General features: G+C 46.3%; 1 protein-coding gene across 2 annotated transcripts in view; it reads left to right on the top strand.

Moving 5' to 3' along the window:
- RGS17 (regulator of G protein signaling 17) overlaps positions 1-19,191 on the top strand; it is a 320,291-nt gene that overhangs the window by 128,004 nt on the left and 173,096 nt on the right. The gene's annotated exons all lie outside the window — the stretch shown is intronic.

Below are 19,191 nucleotides of genomic sequence, written 5' to 3'. Positions count from 1 at the left end.
GGTTCAAACGCGCTCCTCAGGGCTACTGTGAAAGTCCATCTATTTACAGCCAAGCCTTGAAGGGTCAACTGGATGCATTTAGGTTGCCGGTTGGTGCGGCTTTGATCCAATACGTCGACGACTTATTGGTGGCTGCTGATACTCAGGACATTTGCAAAATTGCTACAGTGTCGTTGCTGCAACATCTCTGTGAGTTAAATCACAAGGTGTCACCTTCTAAACTCCAATATTGTTGTCAAGAAGTAACCTATCTAGGTCACTTATTGTCAAAGGAGGGAAGGAGATTGACCCCAGAGAGAATTGCAGCGATTGCGCGAATGGCTGTGCCGAAAACCCAAAGAGATGTGCGTGCCTTTCTAGGTATCACGTCGTACTGCAGGCAATGGATTCCTAATTTTTCATTGCTAGCGAAACCATTGGTGGCTCTTACGTGCAAGGATGTTTCAACTCCTTTACCATGGACGGAAGAATGTCAGAGAAGTTTTTCTGAACTGCGTGATTCATTGTGTTCGGCTCCTGTGTTAGGTACCCCTGACTACGGTAAGCCGTTCACGTTATATGTTCACGAGAGGGAAGGTTGTGCTTTGAGTGTTTTAACGCAACCTTTTGGTGGTAAGCAACGTCCATGTGCATATTTTTCCTCGACCTTGGACCCAGTAGCTAGAGCATTGCCGAGTTGTTTACGAGCAACAGCGGCAGCTGCGGTCTCCATCCGACAATCAGCAGGATTGGTCATGGATAATATGCTTACGGTGATGGTTCCGCATGCAGTCGATACTCTTTTGAATCGTACGAAAACTCAGCACTTGACGAGTGCGAGGTTGTCTGGGTACGAGTTGACGCTCTTGGCAAGCCACATTCAGATAAAACGTTGTAACGTTCTGAACCCGGCAACTTTGTTACCAATTAGCACAGAGTCAGATGAAGTAGCAGAACATGACTGCTACTTGAGGACTGAAGAGGAAACGAAAGGTCGAGTGGACCTTAAAAACACCCCATTGGAAGATCCGGATGGCACTTTGTATGTGGATGGGTCATGTTTTAAGTTGCCGAATGGCGATGTAACTACTGCTTATGCTGTTGTAACATTGAATACTGTTGTTGAGACTGCAAGGTTGAATCAGAATTCTGCCCAAGCTGCGGAGCTGATTGCTCTTACTAGAGCGTGTGTGTTGGCGAAAGGGAAACGTGTGAATGTTTTTACCGACAGTCAATACGCTTTTGGTGTTGCGCATAGCTTTGGACGATTGTGGCGAGAGAGAGGTTTCTTGACGTCGCACGGTACGAAGATACAGCATGGCCAGCTTGTGAACGATCTTTTGGATGCATTGACTTTGCCTACGCAAGTTGCGATTGTTAAGTGTAGTGCGCATCGTAAAGTGACGGATGATGTTGGTCGTGGTAATGCGTTTGCGGACGAGACTGCTAAGGAGACTGCCCGGAACCTTAGCACTCGAATGTATGTGACGAGTTCGGTTAGGTGGCCCACAGAATCAAGTATGTGTGAAGATACTATCGAGAGCGTGAAAGCAATTCAGAATGAGGCCACTGAGACTGAAAAGACGAAGTGGAGAGAAAGTACGGGAAAGTTGGATGCGAATGGTTGTTGGATTGATTTGTCGGATCAGAGAAGATGGATGTTGCCTGATGCGTATGTGCTGGTCGTTGTGACAATGGCACATGGGTTAGCACATATTAGCGCGAAAGGTATTTGTAAGTTGCTGGCTCCTGTGTGGAAGAATGATGGTATTACGAAATGTGCTGAACGTCTGGTGAAGAATTGTATGGTGTGTATAATGTACAATCCTGGCAAAGGAACCCCAACTCCTCCTGGCAGTTTTGCTCCTCCTTTGTATCCCTTTGAGGTGATTCAATTGGACTTCATCCATATGGAGCGATGCAATAACCTGAAATACGTTTTAGTTGTGGTTTGTGCATTCTCCCGATGGATTGAGGCCTATCCTCTCAAAGACAATACTGCTTTGTCTACTGCGAAAATCCTACTGAAGGAATATTTTCCTCGGTATGGAATGCCTAGAGTTGTGTGGTCAGATAACGGAAGTGAGTTTGTGGGTAGTGTGATGAAGAGTGTGTGTAAGGGCCTTGGAAGTAACCAGAAATTCCACAGTGCCAATCATCCCCAGTCAGCTGGATTGGTTGAAGGGTACAATGGCACCCTTAAACTAAAGTTAGCAAAGATTCAGGCTACGACTGGTCTTTCGTGGCCTGACGCTTTACCTTTGGCATTACTGTCAACTAGGGCGACTGTACACTCCCGAGTAGGGCTTAGTCCCTATGAAATAGTGTTCGGCCGTCCTGCGAATGTGTGGGGGGTTCCTAGGCCAGGAATGTTTTCTGATCTTGAGTACCCAATGTTGATTGATTATCTACATGACTTGACTGCTAAACTGAGGTTAATTCACCAACAGGTTTGCGACGCATTGCCGACGCAGACGGAGGGTCCAGGCCGCCAGCTCCAGCCCGGAGACTGGGTGGTAACACGAAACTTTTCACGCAAGAATAATCTGGACCCGAGGTTCACCGGACCTTACCAGGTGCTCCTGGCCACGAGGACTGCCGTTCGTCTTGAGGGGCGTAAAAACTGGGTGCATGCCACCCATACTAAGCGAGTCCCTATCCCTTTGCCGGCAGACCCGTGGGTAAGGAAAGGCATTGCGTCAACAGAAACAGAAACATTGCCGGCGTTTGTGCCTTTTAGCGACGCACAGCTTGTTGAAGAACCCTCAGCGCAGCAGAAAGACACTGTTGAACGATTGGCATCAAAAGACTCAAGACCAGAACACTCAACTGATCAGCAGGACGCTGTCCCTTCAACGGATCCTTTGTTTGACGAGCAGACACGTCCTGGGAAAACCCGATACTTTTTGCGATCTCGCACTAAGGACAAATAAAAAGATCTTGCCTTACTGTATTGACAACTGCATTATCCCGTTTTCCGTGATCAGTTTTGAACTTTCGTATTACTGTGATTATTTTGTATATATATATATATTGAGTTTCATTCCTTATACTTTTGCTTTTACAGCTGAGAGACTTTGTTTTTGCATACATACATACTGTGTATTGAAGGCCGTAGGGCCGCGCGCGTACTTCCTTCTGGATAGTAGGTCTTGACGCTAGGTTAAAGGCCGTCGGTTCCTAGGAACTCCTAGGGATTGACTATTGCTACACAGAATGAAGTGCGTCAAGAAACGTTGCGGACGGTCGTAGGGAATGGCATTCTCGAAGCTGAATGATTTGGAAGGAGCTCAAGCCCATAGATTCAAGCTGCAGCAACTCGGTCGTACCAAATGCTTCATATTCCAACTGTTTGTATTGTTTTTGACTGCTTCTGCATTATTGGCGGGTGGGGTGTATTACATGATGTCTTATTTCTTACCTGCTACACCTACTCCTACTCCTTACCCTAACCTTACCTCTACTGTTTCCCCTCATTCCTTTCATATGTTACCGGAACACGAGCAGGCTAGACGTGTAGAATTCCGCAACAATTCCTTTATTCAGCTCCTCCATCAGCATCAGTTAGTGGTTAACACTACTAATTGTTGGGTGTGTGGGTTGATGCCACATACTACGGATAAGGGAATTCCATATCTGGTGTTACCGTATAGTTCCCAAGGGTCAGCTCGAGCATTTCAAACAATGTTTCGAAGCGCACTGGGTTTCCACCCCATTCGAGAACCACGTTCCCCCTACTCTGGTCCTACCTCGTACCAAAAACCTTTGTCGATAGCAATAGAGGATTTAGATAGTGAGATCTATGATCCTTCGCTTATTCCCGAAGAAGAGGTACAGGCCTATAGAGTCCTAAGTAGAGGTGAATATAGTGTGTTCACTAGTGAGAAGCAGCTTAAAGGCTCGCCTCCTATATGGGTCGTACCCCACACTGGTAATTTTTGTCTTATGGGTCGTGGCCGAAGATCGCAAGCCCGACTTGGAGCAAGTGCTTGCACTGAAAATTACATTCTGCCGATGTCCTCGTCCCCTGTGTTCCTGGCTGCCAAGGGTACATACTTTATCTGTTATGATCGTGCATATGCATGGTTGCCCGCAGACTTCATGGGCTCATGTTTTATTGCGAATCTGTTGCCTCCGACGTTCACTGTAGATGCCGATTATCACAAGACTAGAATTGTATGAGGCGTAATTAGCGAAGAGGATACTGCCGGTCAAGAGGCAGGAGACTTTTTCAAGGGTTTCCTCCCGTTTTGGGGACCTATGGTCAATAGTAGGAACCTGAGACAGTTGACTCGAGTGGTAGAATCGACAGCTAATATTACTGCCAGTGCCCTTGGTAATATCACCACAGAACTTCAGGCGGAGAGACTTATGACGTTACAAAACCGTATGGTTTTAGATGTCATCTTAGCAGATCGAGGTGGGGTATGTAAGGTGATCCATTCGAGCTGCTGCATTTTCATTCCAGATAATGCTCCTACTGTCTATCAAGCCATCTCGAGGTTGCATAAGATCTCCGAATCCATACACGTGGACGTAGGGGATTGGACGCTACTTGGATGGTTTTGGGGCCTGATGTCGACTTGGGGTTGGAAAATTCTGATGATCATCGGAGTTGTGGTAGTGTTCCTGTTCACGTGTTGCCTTTGTGTGCAGTGTGGTCCTGCCTTATGTGGCCTCTGTGCTACAACGTGTATAAGACAACCATCTGCTACCAAGGGGACTCGGTTGGACAGAGCTATGCTACAGCAACATCTTGATGGTCTGATGAATATCGAATATGATTCCGACTAGTGCTTGCCTACATGAGGGCAAAAGGAGCGTCTGAGGTTCCGTGACGATTGTAAGTGGTGTTTTCGACTCGCACGAATATGGTCGAGTCTGGTATCTATGAACCGCAAATGACGAGTTTAGTAAGTGTGCGCAGTTTTGCTGTGCTAACTTAAACCGTTCGTTTGATTATGTGGGTTTTTCATCTGTACCCACGGGTTCCATCTTAGATACGGCATCCATTTTGTCTCTTGCCCTCAAGTAGCCAGCGAACGGACGTTGTCCGCTTCGCGACCCTGGGACTCCCAAGATATTTGTGGAAGACACATGTTCTTTGTGAGTGTCTTTATGACGAGGGGGTTGCTACTGTAAGGCAGATGGCGCCGCTCGAGGCTCATCTTGCCGCACGGACTTATTGTCTCAGCCGTGCATCTCATTAGGCACGTCCCTTTGATGCCTGTATCTCGTGTTTCCCGATACCTCCCCTTTTACACCCTTTCCAATCTCCCCACTGTCTCCGTCTTCCTCTGCACCTGTCTTTGTTCCTATTTCGATCTGTTTTACTGCTGATTGGAATTCGCTAATGGTGGGAAGATGGTTTTTACAGTTGGGAACCGCCAAATGTTTCTGCACTTATGTTCCGGACCTTGTGTGTTTCAAAGTGACCAAAGCGACCCCTCTGGGGGATAATTGTGGGAACCGGGTTGTAAACTTTTGTGTCCAATGTAATCCTATGGGTAAAAACTGTATAAAAGGAGCGATCCACAGAACCAATTTGAAGCAGTCTCCCCAAGTTGCACGTGGTGTACTTGTCGTGATCTCTGTGTTCCCTGCAGCAAATAAACCTTGAATCTTTGACGCCGAAGGAAGTGTCCCGTGTCTCTGTGACTTGTACGCCGGAGCAGGTTACCCACGAAGGTTTCAGGTGTTGTGCCCTGGCACCGCTGGGTCTTAAAGAACCCAGTCCTTCAGTACAGTATCTGAATGATGTAGTGCTGTGCAGTGCACGCAGGATGAATGCATGTTTTGGGTGTGTGTGTACCTGTGAGTGGTATAATACATGAAGGATACAGTGCGTGCATGTTAAAAGCATATGCTGGATGTATGTGTACCTGTGAGTGGTACAATACATGAAGGCTACAGTGTATGCAAGTTAAACGCATATGCTTGATGCATGTGTGCACATGAGTGAATGGTGCAATACATAAAGGATACAGTTCTGGTCAGTGCATGCAAGTTGAATGCATTATCTAGATGTATTTGTGCCTGTTAGTGGTACAATACATGGAGGATACAGTACTGTGCAGTGCATGCATGCTGTATACATGCACTGAGTGTATGTGTGCCTGTGGATGGTACAATACATGGGGGGCCTGGGTTCTATTTTGGAAGACCCATGCCTGAATGGTGAAACATGGAGAGAAGATACACAGCTCTCCCAGACAGATTTGGGTACAGCTGCATTCCTAGGTTAGACACACACTGGGAGGAGAGTGCCAGGCTTTTCCTGTTTACTTTCAAAAGGTGCTCTTTGATTCAGTAGGAGGGCACAAGGAAAGGGCCTGGCACATCTCAGGAAGGAGATGGGACTGCAAAGAGAATTTTAAGTAGTAGTTTTGGGAACCTTATGATTAATACACTTATCGGTGAGGCTGACATCCAGGTGTGAATTGTAGGTAATCCCATGGCCCATGTTGTGCTTTGGAGATGCTCCTGCTGGGTCAAATAGGTTTTCAAGAGGAAGTGAGAGGAGAAGAGTGAATACTTCAAAAGAAGCAGAGGGGAGGATGAGATTCTAAGAATTGTCATCTACAAAGCAGCCAGACAGGCTGCATGAGATGTGGAAGCTCTGAAAGACTTCCGCCTGTGAGTAGGACTAAGGGCCAAGATCTGCTAGTCTCTCTGCTGAGTCAGGGACCATCACCCAGGGAATCCAAGACCACCTGCTCTTGAGCACCGACGCAGTCTTCTTGCCAAGACCAGTGTGCCCTGTGAGGTGGAGGAGAGCTATGAAGGGATTTAGGTTCAGTGGAGAGCCCAGTTGAGTGGACTCCCTTAGTGAGGTGTAAGGAAGCGACTGCTGCACCAATCGGGTCATGGCTCATGTGCAGGAAGAAGTAATTAAATCCTGTATGCCAATAGAGGGCTGCTGTGAACACTGCCGTGTGCTGTGCCAATCAGCCCAGAGCCCTGTGTGGTAGCGGAGTGGTGATGCCATATGCCAGAAAGGGCTGCAAGAGAAATACTGCTGTGCCGAAAGGGCCGTAGCCCTGTGCAGTAGTATACTGGCAACCTTGTATGCCAGGAGTGGCTGCAGTGGAGACTATCACTGTGCCGATTAGGCAGAAGCCAGTGGTCTGCATGTCATAGGGGGTCACCAGGAGCACCAAGGACGGTGACCTCTTTTGCCCTGCTGGAAAGTTAGGACACTGTGGTAGCATCGTTACCAACATGAGGGGTCCAGGATAGGGTCGTTACAGCCACCCCCCATTGGGAGCCGAGTAAAAATTTACCCCTCAGGAGGAGCTGCAGGAACCCACTGATCGCTTCAGGATGAAATTGAGTGATCTGGTACCTGCTTGATAGACGTGCGGCTGACATACCTGAACTTAGCTGCAGCAGCAGCGGGTGCCCGCAGAGGAGGCGAACACAAAAACTCCAACCGCTTCACATGTGCCGGTGCAGGTAAGATAAGTTTCGAGCCTGTAGACCATGGGGTAGCATGCGACTAGTAGCGCTCTGGCACTAGAACACTGTTTACTTTAATTGAGAGTTAAAGTGGACTTTTGAGACTAAGGGCCACATGCATCAACCTATTTAGGAAGTGCAAACGGTGCGAATCGGTAAATTCAGCCGTTTGCGATTCCTAAATAAGTTTTTGGGATGCATCATGCATTTTTGTGAAATTCGCTATTTTTAGCGATTTCCAAAAATGCGATTGCTTTTAAGAAATCGCAAATTTCCGATTCCTTAAAAGCAAAGCACGATTGTGTTTCAAATTGCGAATTCGCAATTAGGGGGTGCAAATTACCACGAGGGTGAACCTTGTGGTAATTTGCGAAAAAGTATTAAAATGCTCAAAATTGCATTTTAAACACTGTCATGTCACAGACACACATGTCCTTAGGACATGTGTGTGTGAAACATGCACTTTAAAATACATTTCAGGGGTGCAGGGGGGGTCCTTTGGACCCCCCCCCTGCACCCATGGAAATGCATTAACATTTTGCTAATCGCTAATTGAAATTCGCAAAATGTCAATGCCTTCCCATTGATGCCTATGGGCCTTTTGGCCCATAGGAATCAATGAGAATTGCGAAATCGCAAATTAGAATTTGCATAATATTTACGATTCGGTAAAAATTGCGATTTTTACCGAATCGCAAATATTATGCGATTAAAATCATGCATCCCATTTTGCGATTCCTTATTTGCGATTTCTTAAAAATCGCAAATAAGGAATCGCAAAACCTTACAATGATGCATGTGGCCCTAAGACTGCTAGTAGGGCATACCCTTTTTGTTACCAATAGTGAATGGGGAATAACTACTATCAGTGATGTGAGGGGAGAGTGAAACAGTGAATCGCCATTGAAACACTATAGCCCCAACCTCAAGGGGGAATTGTGTAGCTATTTGTGTATGTGATGTATTTCTTTTGTTTAGGTTGTGTTAGAAAATAAAATAATTTTTTTTTACAAGTGAGTATTTGGCTGGACAATGTTGCTGCTGCATGCATTTTGCAGTTGTGATCCTGCAATTATTCCCACATATTTACACCCCCCCCCCCCCCACAAGGGAGCCTTGGACTGCTCGGCCACACATACCCTGAAAGTCAAGTGCAGAAGAGGTATTAGGCCCAGTTACTTAGATAGTAGGTTGCACCCTAGGATATCAGTAGCAAAAGTCCTAAACCTTCAAGGTTATGCCCAGCTGCCCTTGTTTGCCCTGTGTCCCTCTGAAAGGGGTGTTGACAAGATGATACTATTTCATTTAATATTCATGTTTCTGCAAGTTTAGGAATGGCTGGAAAATGCCAAGAAAACATATACTGAATGTTTTACTTGCATGTTCCCAAATGTTTTGCCATCACAAATTTGAAAGTATGTACTTGGAAATGAGCTACTAAAATGTAATCAGGAGACCAGGATCTTTTGAGGTGTCTGAAATACCTATATTGGAAGTGTTATGTTTCATATAGGTACCCCAATATAGGCTCAGATAGTCACCTTACTTTTCCCCTATAGTCTCCCCTACCATTACACTACAGAACGGTTTTTGGGACTGAACTTTTACCTAGTTATGGTACTGCTTACAGGACGTAGGGTTTTCCCTGAAAACAAGCCTCATCTATTGTAAATGAGGATTCCTCAAAACTCAGCAGGACTACCATCTCCTGCATAATAACTATGTATAAGGGTCATTCCTTCCGTCTATCTATGTCCGACAAGACTCAGCATGGTAGAACATTTGAGGGTAACACTTTGGGTTTATAAACACCATATATTGCTGGGGTAGGCAGAGGAGAAAAGGACTTCCATGCTGACACAAGAAGCTGAGGTTCCTACAAGCAGACACTCCAGCTCATAGTGGTCTGACATCCCTCACTGGGTATCCATCTCGAGATCAAGATGGGGTCCCACAGTCTCTCACTTCAGGTAATGGGGTTGACTTTATCCTAGAGGGATTCTTGGCTTTACACCTACATAAATTCTAGGTACACTTAGGTACATCTAGTTAGGGTTGCATCGTAAGAGTACACTTTTATTACTGTCAAATATTTTATATACTTGCATGTATTCATTCTTTTAGCACAATGATAGAAATCTACCATCCTTTTACTCTGTTGGTGCATCTAATCATTTATATCTGTTTCTGTCTAATGTTTATTTCAGTACACCTATTTTGCACTAGAATGATGCTGGTTCAATAAATGCTTATTGAAAAACGTCCTCACCATTTCTTCTGTGTATCTTTCTGAGAAAAAGTGAGCACGAGTGACTGAGCGAAAAGCATCGTACTGTTTCCACGATCCCTGATGGGTCAGAGTTGTCATATTCGATATTTGCCAGGAACTATTCCCTCCTTTTTAAGAGGGGCTTCTAGTGGCACTGTGAGCTAGCTGGTATACAGACTAACATATCCGGTGGGGGTGTCTAGAATCAGTCTGGACACCAATCCTACAGTGTCTGTAGTCTAAACCTGCAGATCCTGTATAGGTTTATTAGAACTACACGACAGAAGGATGTGTGAGGACTAACAATTGCCTCTTCACCTTGAAAAAAGACCACACCTTGGATCACTGAAACATGAGATACTGCTGATGAGCATTCAAAATATATTATTCTGGTAAAGTCCTTACCGTCATCCACTCCTGGTCAAATCCCAGATCCTTAAAATAGTATGAGACCAAATTATGGGGTTACATTTCATAATATGACATGAAACAGAGGGCAAGCCTCCATCAATCCATATTTTCCATACACCCTGCAATGTCAGGGTTACACAGTGAGTGGGGGAGATGCTTCATCATTCAGGGGCAGGCACATTTATGAAATACCATTAAGCAGAAGTTAATAACTGCCAATTCTGGCATGTCTTTTCAAACCCACATACTCAGGCTGCCCAATATTAAATTCATAGCATATGTGCAAGATTATCGTTTCAGCATTTGCAAGATGTGCTGGCTGGTTCCAACGATCGATTTGTGCTTGTCAAGTCGTCTGGCATGAATCCCTTCTGTAACCTGAGTGCAGGTGAGATCTTGAAAACGCTATGGATCTTCATTAAGGATTGTGTGCTTTAGTAATGATTTTATTTATCCTTCAAAGGCCAATGGGTATGCCTACTTGCTGTACGTAATCTAACATGTAGAAGTTCTGAGGTGTGCCAAGAGCCGACCACTGGCGTAACAAGACCTTAGACCGCCCGGGGTGGTCCATGCGTTTGGCGCTCCATAGTGGCTGCATTGAAGAGCCAGGTGTGCTGGCGGATTCCTCAATCAATCAATCAATCAATCAAAATATTTGTATAGCGCGCTACTCACCCGGAGGGTCTCAAGGCACTTGGGGGAGGGGGGTCCGCTACTGCTCGAACAGCCAGGTCTTGAGTTGCTTCCTGAAGAAGAGGTGCTCTTGGGTCAGACGGAGGTGGATGGGGAGGGAGTTTCATGTCTTGGCTGCCAGGTAGGAGAAGGATCTTCCTCCCATGGTTGCTCTTCAGATGCGTGGAATGGCGGCGAGGGCATGGCTGCTCGATCGTAGCTGGCAGGTGGGAGAGTAGAAGGTCAGGCGGTTGTTGAGGTACCTCGGATTGTTGCCGCCCGCTATGGCCTCACTGCTGAAGAGCGGGGGCATTTACCACCCTAATACGGCAGGTAAGAGCTGGGGGTGACCCCCACACCCAAAACTGATGCAGTCTGGGGCGGACCGTCCCCCACATACAACCCAAATGGAGCCGACAGATTCGACCTCCCCAGACTTTTATTGGGACGTGGGTCTAGCCACCTGCTTTTCCAAGGAAACAGGAATATTCATACTTTAGGACTCAGCATCAGCTGTCCCCGTGATCCTTCATCAGGTTTCCTGGCTCCCCATTTGTACTATGTTAGGGCCTTAAAGGCAAATGAGAGAAACCCCCGCATGGCTGTAATATTTTGGATAATTATTCTTTTTTCGAAAAATACCATCGAAAAAATTCTAGTTCATTTTTTTTAATATACCATGAGACAAAGGCAGCGGACCATGAACACTGCGCCTGACGCGTGTTTCAAAAGTACAATTCACCCAGCAATTAAAAGTGTGCACACGCTACAAGCACCTGCTGCCAAGGTGCATATACCAACATAGGTTTCAAACAACAATTTAGAGCGCAGAGGTGCACCACATCAATAACCCAAAGTAGATAAGAGGGGAAAAACCCCAATCAAACTGGTAAACTTTGTGCAGTTCTTTTCTTTATTTTCTCTCCTTGAAAAAATCACGCTTATGCAGCAAAGACAGCCTCATTCATTCTTAATGCAGAAAAGTTGTAAATCTTCAATAAATTCTTCAGCTGCATTTACTCTCATTCATTACTCACAGTGTCCTCGGGGTGCATACCGGGCTAAGTATGCATAGAAAGACTGAATGGTTCTCATAGTGATGATGCCCTTTTATGTTATGGGCATTTATATATCCAATTAATTGGCCTCTTGAATGCTTTGTACAGAGTTCTGTCTGCAGCTGTGATTCATTCGGGTTTGTTAGTGTAGTTTTTTGTTGTGTGAGCATAGTTTCAGCACAGTGATACAGCTGTCGCGCTTTATAAAACTCCAAATACAGCAGAATAGAAAATGGAACCCAGGATTTTTTTCCACTGCTGGATTGCTTTGCAAAACATGAATGTGTGTGTGCGGTTTCAAGTGTAGGGACTATCCTTATGGAGAGAGGTTAGGCCTTGTGGCCTTCCAACCTAACCTGTGTGAATGTTGAGTATGGTGGTGCTTGTCTCTGCGTGGTGATTTGCATTGGGGATTCCAATCTTGCAGCTGGCCATAAACTAGTGACTTAAAAAAAAGAGAGAAATACTTTTTTATATCTCTCACATAAGATCGACCTTCTCCTTAACTCCTTTCGCTGCCACATCTCTTATGTTTCAAATTGTGAAGAATAAGAGGGATGCTCATTGCCTTTGGCACAGTCTATAATTTTATGTATCGTAAATCATTTCTTAGAACAAAAAATTGGAAAAATACTGACATTAGTTGGTGGTAAAGGGGAAATATGGATCCCTGTAGAAACTCCTTATTTGTGCAGGGGTCGGAGGTCGGAAGTCAGAGTACCGCAGAAATTTTAACAGCAAATAATTTTCTCCGGGTGAATTTTGTTAGATCAACCTCGCCTCAATTTAGCAGGTGAAAAACACAGTAAGATCTATTTACTAAGATTTAACGACAAAAGTGGCTCAAAACAACGCAAAATCTTTTTTCACCTATTTACTTTCCAGTGTAAAACCTGTTTTACGCTGAAAAATAACTGGAAAGGAACTCTTTGCATTATTTAGCGCCATGGGGGGGGGACATTGGGTGATGCACAGGTGTTCCCATGCAACCATGGGTTTCTGCCGCTAAGCCCTATTTACATAAATAAGTAGACAGGGTTTAGCATAAAAAAATAGTGCCCATTTCAAATAGACGCTACAAAGTAGAAAAGCTTTTCTCCTTTGTTTTCCGACTTTGTATGTGTGCTGCACGGTACAGCAAACATACAAAATGTGAAAAGGTTTCAAATTAGTATGCTAGGTTCACGGAGACACCCTTGCACTATGATGCAAAGGAGTGTCCGTGCCACATTTTTATTTATTTAAAACACTTGTAGAGCGCAACTGTCACCTGACAGGTATCCTGGCGCTGAAACTCACTCCTTAGGATGGAAAGAGACAGGAGACATGGCAGCATATTTCTGCGCCAGCTCTAGGGAGAGGGGAGGAGCGTGCCATTGCTGTAAATATGGCATGATCTCAGCATTTGCGGCTGCTGCACTGCGCCCAATGAAACTGTAGATAATCTGCCCCGTGTGTACTTCGATACTTACAAAATTTGGTGCTCCTATTTTTTAGAGGGAAACTAAAATTTAGAGATAGTTGCTATGTGTAGTGTTGTGGGCCCTAGGCCCACAGGTTGCACGAAATGACCATACTGACACACTGGAACTGGCCCAGGGCACGTGCGCCTGGCCCCTTTGATTAGTAAGGTCACCTGACTGGTGACGCCTGTGATGGGTGGGTGTTAGTGTGGGAGTAAAACAGAGCGAAACACTAAAACGTGTCCAGCAGGACACTATACTATGCACTTCAGTATTCGTATGTACTATCAGGCTGCCCGGGTCCACGCAGGGGACCCTCCTAACAGGGCGGCCGCCTTAGTGCTACAGGAAGGCACACTAGTCAGCACATTAGTGCCCCCGGTCTAGTAACCAGGGGATCAGTCGGCTGCATCACTTCCGGCCGTGGTGGGGGAGGACAAGAGGACAAATACCTTCCACCCCCGACGGTGCCCACGGTGCAGCCTCTTGTCTTCTGCCCGACTCCCTGTTTGGGTCATTCCCTGAGTTACCAAAAAATGTAAGGTTAGTCTTTGCCTGCATCCTCCCCTGTGCCTCTCCCGCCAGGCCCGCCTCCTCCCTAAAAATAGGTATTTCTCTGCACGGTTCGTGCCTGGAGGGGCCCTGTCAGGGCTCCCCCTACGTGGTGTGGCTGGGTACTTGGGGCAGGAGTGCAGGGTGGGAAGGGTCGTAGAGCCCGAGGCAGTTTCCACCAGGCTGAGGCCTTCAGTGCCGGGGCGACCCCAAGGGTCTAACGTTTCCTTCAGCCTCCTTGTGGGGGATGCCCCCTTTTGCAGGCATCCCGTGCTCACGGCATCTCCCCAGGGCCTCCAGTACCTGGTGGGCCCTGGTCGACCCTGGTGGCCTGTGCCACACAACAGGCGCGCAACACCCATTGGGCTCACCGGGCTTCAGCCCCCCCCGTCGTGTGTGTCAGCCTGGGCTGACACAGCTTCGCGGCTGGCGACGCTTTAATTGCAGCCGCGCCCGAGTACTTTACAGGTCTGTAAAAGACCATTTAAATGTAAATGAGGCCTTTGTTATGTTTTTAGCCCTTCTTGCATCCACTCTGGTTACGGCTGGTAGAATTAGCCCCCCCCACCCCCCCCGCCTGCCTCCTGTAGTCGCCTCCACCCACACACCTCTGCTGATTGTTTACAGTGGGATTGGCTGGGATTCGGTATTCTCTGGTGCATTGTGAACCCAGCCTGATGGCGTGAAGCGAGACTTTATTTGCTGGGAGGTGTGAAGGTTTTAACGTGACAGTGGAAAGAAAAAAAAATTGACTACCCAGAATCGTGAATGTCCTGAAAGCTGTCTCGTAGTAAATAGGCAATAGGCATTACGTGAATAAGGAAATTATGCAGTATTCTCACGTTTCCCCATTCCTTGCGCTAGAAATGTCCAGTTAACGTTTTCTCTGCATTCTGGTTCTTGTAGTCCTAAATTTGTAACGGGATGAACATTTCTATAAGTGCCTGAATTTACAGAAAAACCTTAACTGGAAAAGCTACTCGCGCACAGAAACAGGAGGCCTGAAACCTGCTTGAACGTTGTGTAAATTGCTGAGGTTCAAAGAAGGGAATACATGAAGCGTACTCTTTTATCTGCAGAACTTCTGCTGTTTGTAGACAATCCACGTTCTTCAGCAGTTGTGAAAAAGTGGGTGTTCTCAAAGCTGCACTATAAAAAGAATGTACGTCTTCTGCTGAATGGGAATAGTGAAGCTGTTGGTGGAATGGCCAGGGGACGGCAGTACAAAATGAAGGTACACAGCTACAGATGACTGTACATGTCTGCCAGGCTAAGATATCATGACCGCATTACACTTTACTGACACGCATTAAAATAATTAAAGCATGGAAACCTTTCTTCCCCAGTTAAATTTCTTTTTAGGCTGTGTGTAGCATAGGATGCTTTAGCATCCGAGAATGTGATTTTAATTACCCTTTCGGAGAGGCCCAGAACCAAGCCCTGCCAGCCCGCCTCTGAAAGGTTTCAACAGCCCTCCCTGCCCCACACCTCTTGTTTTGTTTGAGACGGGCTGCCACCGAGGTGATATCCTTGCCTGAATGCAGGGATTTCACCTAAGCACTTTTGGTGTGTTTAATTTGTATTCAGTTGTTTTAACAAGGCAAGGCAGCAGCTGCTTTGGGGGAAACATTGGCCCCAGACGGAGAACTATGCTTGAAGATAGGTGGCGCATGTTGTTTTGGGCACAGGGGCCTCACATGTCAACGGTTGTTTTAAGAGAAATGGTACATGAGCATCTTGGCACCTGGGACATCATGGGCATGGTGTTAGGATCGAGATTCAGTATGGACGAGACTGCATAATTGCTGTCAAATTCACTCAGTCTCCTATGATGGTGAATATCAACAGCGGTTGAGGTGAGGTCTGTCACTGACCCTTGGGAGGAAAAAGGGATAAGGGAGAGAGAAAAGGGAGACCCCCCAAAAGATCACCACAAGGACGCGCCAATCAATGCGTTGCCATGGTCCATCTATCCGAGGGAAAGTCTGGAGTAGGTTAGAGAAAATATGATCAAATACAAGGTAAGAAATGTGAACCAAAAGATCTCCACATTAGCACAGAGAATTTTACTGCTAACATTCAGAACAATAGTGTGACCAGTCTCCCAACTGCCTGAATCCAGCCAGAGAACCTAAGAGAAGAAAGGCAGGATACTTTGCTGAGGTGGAAGACACTGTCATCCTCCATGGAAAGAAGTGAAGTAGCTGCAAGCTCCAGATTCAGGTCCACAGAGCCAACCCCATACGGAACAAAATAAAACTGTAGTGACACAAACATGTGATAGAGCATCGTGGAGTGAAGGTAACTCACCAACTGCTGTCGCAGGTGAGAATACTCAGGGGACTGCGGCTCCTATTCTATCTCTGTTCCTCCCTTCCTGGGTCTGCTCCCATAACCAGTGCTCTCCCAAAGCTGTGCCATGAGTGTTTCCATCTTTGTGAACCCAATCTATACTGTCAACCAGTGCATCCTTCAGACATAGCCTGTTTGGAATTCTCCTTCGACGGGACAGATCAGTCCTACCAATTCTGACACTTTTCATCAATAGTTGAGATACGTTAATGCAGAGGGCAGGCACAGTCCTCACATAGTCATTGTGTTCCAAGAGAGAGAGACAATGCAGGGCGTATTATATTGTATTTGTAGAGCACTTACTACCCCTATGTGCGATGCTGAAGCACTTGTCCATGTGAGTAGCAGGTTACACCTTATGCGCGTGTGGTTGGAAGAGTGTTTTCTTTGTTTTGAGCCTCTGTGGAAAGCGTCTCCATGCGGTGTATGATGAATACCAAGGTGCAGTTTTGTAATGCAGAATCGCCACTTCTTTTTCTCAGCTTGGCCTGAGCATTACCTGATCCTGCTTGTCTGCCATTTTAGCTCCGCCCCCTTGATTAACTTAAGCCACGCCCCTTATTTGCTATGTTAGCCACCCCCGAAGTTAAGACCTAGTTGCGCCCCTGCCACACAATAAGCCACCACTAGCTACATCTGTGGAAATAAATATGACAAAAAGTCATTGGTGGATTATCACTGTTTTAGAGCAAAAAAGAAAGCTGCATCCAGTGCTTCAAATTGGCAGGTACTGTCAGATACTGAGGGGCAGATTTACAAGCCCCTTGCGCCACTTTTGCGTCGCTTTTCCCATGTTAAAAGTGACGCAAAAGTGGCGCAAGGGGCTTGTAAATCTGCCCCTGAGTGCCTGCACTTCTTTGCAGAGATCCAACACTTTTAATAGGAGAGTGCTGGCAGTGGCGCTTCTCAGTAGGAAAAAGGTGCTTTGGGACTGTGAGTGCCTGCACTTCTGTGTTTCCCTTTCAAGCACTGGCTGTATCTGAACCAAAAACGCAACCCTTAAAGTCCTGTTATTTTAAACTAAGTTAATGGGGACAAATTGCAAAAGTGGGCCAGGGGTTTAGTTATATTTCGCTCAATAAAGGCATATATTTTGAACTACAACTGATCAGTGTTTTATTCTTACTTGGAGGTATTTGCGCAATGGCGTTCCCTAACGGGGAAACATTTTTGGCATTTTACAAACAAAACACACGTTACAAAATATAGGTTTTCATACACAGTTTGCCAAATTGGGAACACTGTTGGAGGAGAGACTGGGAGCACCTACGGGCATAGCAACAAGACTGCATGGGCCCTCATGGAAGAATATTAAAATGTGCAGCCCTCCCCCCTCTTTCTATTAAGTATCAAAATAGAACCACAATACAGGGTCAAGGGGCTGCTTTTACTTTTGCTCCTCCCCCGTCCCCCGTGCCACTTCACCTGCTGCACTAATGCTTGCTACGTCCTTGAGTAATCCCTCTCACGTGAACTTAATTAGTCCCTGATTCTGGAAATAGCGCTTTTGAAATCCGTTAGTGCCGTTTAGTCGGCGCCTGTTTATAGAAATACAAAAACAACGATTGGTTTACAGTGATGAGCGATGTGCATTACTGCTTTCAGGAGCTCGCGCGCAGGTTTGCCGTAGGCGTTAAGCGAGGCCGGGTTAATATGGAAACAGTCCATAATGACTCCGCGGGAGAAGCCGTGGCTCATTAAGGCTCTTATTAGCCGAGTTACGCTTGGCCGAGCCCTGAAATAGCAAAGCTTAGACAGCAAAGTCTGTTCAGGTCAAGTGATGCACGCTGCCAGCAGGGCTTCTGAAAGGTACTGAGTTCCAGGAAGAAAACTGCTGTATAATGTCCTGCTACAGACACACTGGTCTCTTTTTAATTGGGGTCAGAATTAGCGCACTCCTCTTAGAATTCACGGGGCAGACTTTGTAGTTTGCAAAACTGTACTCTCTTTTTCTGCGGCCTCCTCTAAATTGATCTACGTCATGAGCTCGGATTACGGTGCTTAGTGTGGAGAGCGGGTGCAACAAATGTTTGTGCACCCCTTATGCACCCTTGTGGAACACATGTCTGCGGTCCTTCCTGTGAAACGAATCGTACATTATGCACGTGTGCAATCTGAGGGGGGCAGAATATGACTGAGAGCTCAGGTGACATTTCGGTTTGACCTCATTGTCATAAGGTTTGAATCCTGGGGCCCACTCAGGCTTTCATTACTGTGAGGTCAGAGATTGAGTACCTAGGAGTTTGTCATCAAGAAACATTCGTTTTTAAGCTGGTTGAATTGTATTGGGTGTGTATCCTGAATATCGCCTACTACAGGGCACAAGTCCTAAAAAAAGAAGTGGGGGGTCGATCCAAGTTAGGTGGTGTCCCCGGAAGTGATGTCACGAAAGGAAGTGACGTCACAAAAGGTGGCTTGCACCATCAGACTCATTGCCTCCCCTCGCTCACCCCTTAGATGCGATTGTATCAGAGAAGCCAACGCGTGAGCAGCGTTCTGAATGAGCTCCGATCTCGCCCCAGAGAGGCCAAAGAGTGAATGCTTGGCTCTATTTTCTCCAGTTATCGAGCTCTCAAGTTTGCCACTGTCATGTGGGCGATGTCAGCCAGTCCTGGTTTAACAACTATCCTTGTTTTGCATTATGCATAATATTATAATAGTAATAATGCAGGCAAAATTCCAATCGCACAGATCTCTCAAGTCATTGGGTAACGGGAGATCAACGGGGCGGCCGTGCGGGCAAGTAACACCATAATTGAAAGTCCAGCTTTTGGGCAGGGGGGACGGCGTCCACCTGGTAAAAACCCGCTAAAATAAGTGGGGGGACGCCGTCCACCCGCATGATACACCGACTCGAGCCCTGGCCTACAGAATATTGTGGTGACACTAATAGAATAGACAGAATAAGAGGTAAAATAATGAAAGGAAAATGTGTTTATGTGCTATGCCTAACTCACTCCAAGTAGATGTGCAA

This window comes from Lissotriton vulgaris, chromosome 6 (assembly GCF_964263255.1).
Source record: "Lissotriton vulgaris chromosome 6, aLisVul1.2, whole genome shotgun sequence".
Classification (NCBI taxonomy): domain Eukaryota; kingdom Metazoa; phylum Chordata; class Amphibia; order Caudata; family Salamandridae; genus Lissotriton; species Lissotriton vulgaris.
Note: the sequence above shows the minus strand (reverse complement) of the source record. Positions and strands in the feature narration are given on the sequence as shown.